We start from the raw sequence: 6,000 nt of genomic DNA, 5'->3' as shown, positions 1-6,000 counted from the left end.
AATTTATATTAACATAATTAAATTTATGTTAATATAATATGTTAATATAAGTTATCCCAAAGGCCAAGGAACAGAAAGGCTTACAGATCAAATTGAAAGGTAGATGAACCTTTCCATTTTTTTCCAAATGGCTAACAGATTTCTCCCAAATATAATTCTTCCCTCATTAGTTTGCAAAGACCTTTATCATATACTAAATTCTCATATACTTTTATCTGCTTTTGATTCTGTATTTTATTCCATTTATTCCACTGGGTCTGTCTGACCAGATCCAACTTGCAAAAAGAACTTACACGGGGCCACGCACAATTCTAAACTCACTACCTGTGAACTCATCTATCAGCTTTATAGGCTAATGCTCTTTTTATTCCTATTTCACAGATTTAGGAACTCAGGCAGGAAATTCCCTGGCAGCCCAGTGGTTAGGACTGCTCGCTATCACTGCCAAAGGTGAGGGTTTGATCCCTGGTTAAGGAACAAAGATCCCAAAAGATGTGCAGCACAATTGAAACAAAAAAGGAGCTGACGCAGAGTGAGCTGAGGTAACTGGCCCAAGGTGACGCAGCGGTCAGCGGCAGGCCCAGGTCTCGGTCCCTGCGGCAGAGTTCCAAAGCCTGTGCTACTAACCTCTGGGCCAGGCGGCATGTACCTTAACATTTCAACGAGTTTTGTTCAGGAACTTCCTTTGATGCAATATTGGCATCTAAGGGTACTACCAACAAATTATCCCAAAGGGCAAGGAACAGAAAGGCTTACAGATCACATTGACTCAGACCACACGGTTTAGGAAATAAATTTAAAACACAGAGTGAGAAGTGAGAGATGAAGTGGTAACGCTCTTAGGATAGAGTGCCAGTGGACAGACTGACCCCGCCGGAGCCCTGTAAAGGTGTGGTTGGGAGCACACAGCGCCCCCTCCCCCAGAGACGGCTGATGGCTGCAGCTCTCCGTTCAGTCTGCAGGGCGGCCATGGGACTCATCTGCGCTCTGCAGCCAAGGACCCTGTGGGCAGCATGAGTATCCCCGGTGGGTACAGGAATTAGACCTCATGAGTCCCAAGGGCCTCGCAGGGTTCATGGACACTTAGTATGTTGCAGACTGTCAGGCCTATGCACAGGGCTGGGACTAATGTGGGGTGAGCAGGGCAGAAGTTAAGGAGGGATCGTAAATGTTCAGTCCAAACTTGGTCCTTCCGTCCCTCTCTGTGTTCACAAGCAGGTGATCTACCTACGTCACACAAGTCTGACACATCCTGCAGGGGCTTGCCTATGCCTCACACATCTTATGAGTCTTGTCCTCTCTATTTGCTTCCTACAGATCTGAATGTTATTACACAACACAGCATATTTCATAGCTTGAGTCTGTGACTTTGTTATTCTTTTTAAGGAGGCTTCCTGTTTATTCATGTGCTACTCCAGATTAATTTTAGAATCATTTCATCAAGTTCATCAAGTTATAATTAGATCCCACTTAAACACAAGGTATTTCAATTATTGTTCACTCTCTCTCTTCGGGGGCCTGAAAAAACTAGAGAATTTTCCTTTCTGGACAATACTGTACTTTCATTTTTATTTATTCATTAAGTTAAAGGATATTTATTGAGAACCCACTGCATTCCAGTATAGTAGCTTCCCTATAGTGGCTCAGATGGTGAAGAGACTGCCTGCAACACAGGAGATCTGGGTTCAGTCCCTGGATTGGGAAGATCCCCTGGAGAAGGGAATGGCAACTCACTCCAATATTGTTGCCTGGAGAATTCCATGGACAGAGGAGCCTGGTGGGCTACAGTCCATGGGGTCACATAGAGTTGGACAGAACTGAGTGAGTAACACACACTCACTGTATTCCAAACACTGTCCTGTGTTACACAAGTAACTCCCGTAAGATAAAAGCTGTTTTTTTTTAACATGCACCCCCATGTCCACTGCAGCACTATTGACAACAGAACATGGAAGCAACTAGACGCCCACTGACGAGATGGATAGAGAGGATGTGGTACATACAGACAATGGAATATTACTTGGCCATATAAAGGACAAAGCTGGGTCATTTGCAGAGATGTGTATAGACCTGGAATCTGACACAGGGTGGTCAGAAGGAGAAAAACACACATCATGTATTAACATCATATCCATATATGTGGACTCTAGAAAACAAATGGTACAGATGAACCTATCTGCAGGGCAGGAATAGAGACACAGTCATAGAGAGTGGACACGGGAGGGAGGGGACGGTGGGGTGAGCGGGAGGTTGGGACTGACACACACACGTGACTGCGTGTTGAATGGCGGCGGGGGGCAGCTGCTGCACAGCACTGGGAGCTCCGAGACGCGCTGCAGGCGAGACGGGGCTGGGGGGAGGGAGACTCGAGGGAGGGGTGTGTGCACACTTACAGCTGACTCACTTTGTCGTGCAGCAGAAACTAGCACAAGCCTGGAAAGCAATTACACTTCAATAGAAACATTATGTTTTTAAAAAGGTAACCAGTTGCCACAGGCAGTTCTGAACCATCTGTCCTCGGGACACTGATGTGAAGGACAGTGGCTACTCAAGCTTTTTTATCAGGAACATGGACTGGGACTTAAAAGTGGCTACCAGACCGAGGAAGGCTCAGCTCCCACACCAGTGACCCCCCCGCCCCCCGCAGGCCCGGAGCCCAGACCCGGACAGGTGGAGGTCCCCACACAGTGGCACCAATGTCAGGCCCGGCTGGAGGGGCAAGCGGCCACCACAGGCCTGGTGACACTAGAAAAGGCCCGGGGCGGGGGGGGGCAGGTTGTCAGATCTGCTCACGAGGAGCGAGCAAACCTTCACACGGCTGTACCCATGTTTAGAGGGAATGGACTCAGTTACTGCCAAGGCTGACATGGGTTCTGAGAGCTGGTGGGCTGGGGGGTTGGCTCTGGCAGGGATGCCCGCTGCCATTCAGAAAGGGGTGGGAGCTGGGCCGGCTCAGGGAGGGCAGGTGATGGGGGGCATCTCTGCTGGGGGACGGCTCCCCCCGGAGCCCGTGGTCCTCCCAGCGGGGCCCCGTGGGCAGCAGGCCAGGCAGGCCTCTGGGCCAGCACAGGGCACTCACACCGGAGGTTCCGGTCCCAGCCGGACTAGCTGACCCTCAGTGGAGGCAGGTGATTGATAAGCGAGTGCTTTCCCGCAGGAACAGTCATTTGAGTGAACCTGTGTCCTGGGCCCAGCTCTTGGCCATGCCATGACCAGTGCACCCAGCACTTGTTCAACCATCAGCAAGGGACTAGACTTAGTTGAAGATGCAAGCATTAGTCTCCCTGGACAACAGTTTGTATGTGACAGAAAACCCTATTCTCAATCAACTTGCCATCGGGGGAAAATAAGTGCTTGTAATGAAGGAATTGTTAGGTCAGGAGGAGTCTATGCAAAAACCCTTTTTTCTTTTTCTTACAAAGACACTCATTTTATGACAGGCACTTAGTGTTTGTTGAGTGGACACATAATTTAGGGAGCCATCTGATGAAGGAGAGTCCTCCTGAATCAAGGGAAACAGCAGCATTAGTGATGAAGACGAGGAGAATCCAGGGTGTCTGGAGCATGGGTGCAGCCTGGGGACCAGTGAGTGGCCAGGGGCTGTCTTCAATGCCTTGAAGAAATTAGTCATTTACAAAGACAAACTTTGATCCTTGTGAAATGAATCCTCTTCCCTTAGGCGAAATGAGCAGAACTGCTTTAATGGGACATTGACGTCAACTGCATTCAGCTTAGTCATGCCCTTTTCTTGTCGAAAGGTGCCCAAGAGGAGGTCAATTCAGTTCAGTCGCTCAGTTGTGTCCAACATTGCAACCAGACGGACCTTAGTTGGCAAAGCAATGTCTCTTTTTAATATGCTGTCTAGGTTGGTCATAACTTTCCTTCCAAGGAGCAAGCGCCTTTTAATATCGTGTCTGCCGTCATCATCTGCAGTGATTTTGGATCCCCCCAAAATAAAGTCTGTCACTGTTTCCTCATTTGCCATAAAGTGATGGGACCAGATGCCATGATCTTAGTTTTCTGAATATTGAATTTTAAGCCAGCTTTTTCACACTCCTCTTTCACTTTCATCAAGAGGCTTGTTAGTTCCTCTTCACTCTCTGTCATAAGTGTGGTATCAGCTGCATATCTGAGGTTATTGATATTTCTCCTGGCAATCTTGATTCCAGCTTGTGCTTCATCCAGCCCAGTGATTCTCATGATGTACTCTGCATAGAAGTTAAATAAGCAGGGTGACAATATACAGCCTTGATGTACTCCTTTCCCGTTGTTCCATTGGAGAAGGCAATGGCAACCCACTCCAGTACTCTTGCCTGGAAAATCCCATGGACGGAGGGGCCTGGTGGGCTGCAGTCCATGGGGTCGCTAGGAGTCAGACGCGACTGAGCGACTTCACTTTATTTTTTCACTTTCATGCATTGGAGAAGGAAATGGCAACCCACTCCAGTGTTCTTGCCTGGAGAATCCCAGGGATGGGGGAGCCTGGTGGGCTGCCGTCTATAGGGTCACACAGAGTCGGACACAACTGAAGTGACTTAGCAGCAGCAGCTGTTGTTCCATGTCCAGTTCTAACTGTTGCTTCTTGACCTGCATACAGATTTCTCAGGAGTCAGGTCAGTGGTCTGGTATTTCCATCTCTTTAAAAATTTTCCACAGTTTGTTGTGACCCACACAATCAAAGACTTTGGCATAGTCAATAGAGCAGAAGTAGATGTTTTTCTGAAACTCTCTTGCTTTTTAGATGATCCAGCAGATGTTGGCAATTTGATCTCTGGTTCCTCTGCCTTTTCTAAATCTGGCTTGAATATCTGGAAGTTCATGGTTCAGTGAACTTGAATATATGCAAGTTCAGTTACTGTTGAAGGCTGGCTTGGAGAATTTTGAGCATTACTTTGCCAGCGTGTGAGATGAGTGCAATTGTGTGGTAGTTTGAGCATTCTTTGGCATTGGAATGAAAACTGACCTTTTCCAGTCCTGTGGGCACTGCTGAGTTTTCCAAATTTGCTGGCATATTGAGTGCAGCACTTTCACAGCATCATCTTTTAGGATTTGAAATAGCTCAACTAGAATTCCATCACCTCCACTAGCTTTGTTTGTAGTGGTGGTTCCTAAGGCCCACTTGACTTCGCATTCCAGGATGTCTGGCTCTAGGTGAGTGATCACACCATCATGGTTATCTGGGTCATGAAGATCTTTTTTGTACAGTTTTCTGTGTATTCTTGCCACTTTTTCTTAATAGCTTCTGTTAGGTCCATACCATTTCTGCCCTTTATTGTTCCCATCTTTGCATGAAACGTTCCCTTGGTATCTCTAATTTTTTTGATGAGATCGCTAGTCTTTCCCATTCTATTGTTTTCCTCTCTTTCTTTGCACTGATCACTGAGGAAGGCTTTCTTGTCTCTCCTGGCTATTCTCTGGAACTCTGCATTCAAATGAGTATATCTTTCCTTTTTTCCTTTGCCTTTCGCATCTCTTCTTTCCTCAGCTATTTGTAAGACCTCCTCAGACAGCCATGTTTCCTTTTTGCATTTTTTTTCTTGGGGGTGGTCTTGATCACTGCCTCCTGTACAATGTCACAAACCTCTGTCCATAGGTCTTCAGGCACTCTATCAGATCTAATCCCCTGAATCTATTTCTCACTTCCACTGTATAATTATTATGGATTTGATTTAGGTCATACCTGAATGGTCTAGTGGTTTTTCCTCCTTTCTTCAATGTAAGTTTGAATTTAGCAATACGGAATTCATGATCTGAGCCACAGTCAGCTCCTGGTCTTGTTTTTGCTGACTGTATAGAGCTTCTCCATCTTTGGCTGCAAAGAATATAATCAATCTGATTTCAGTATTGACCATCTGGTGATGTCCATCTGTAGAGTCTTCTCTTGTGTTGTTGGAAGAGGGTGTTTGCTATGACCAGTATGTTCTCTTGGGAAAACTCTATTAGCCTTTGCCCTGCTTCATTCTGTACTCCAAGGCCAAATCTACCTGTTACTCCAGGCAA

The sequence above is a fragment of the Bos grunniens genome, chromosome 15 (assembly GCF_055505025.1).
Source record: "Bos grunniens cultivar Pamir isolate PY7600 chromosome 15, Bosgru_T2T1.0, whole genome shotgun sequence".
NCBI classification, from domain to species: domain Eukaryota; kingdom Metazoa; phylum Chordata; class Mammalia; order Artiodactyla; family Bovidae; genus Bos; species Bos grunniens.
This window is presented reverse-complemented; position numbering follows the sequence as displayed.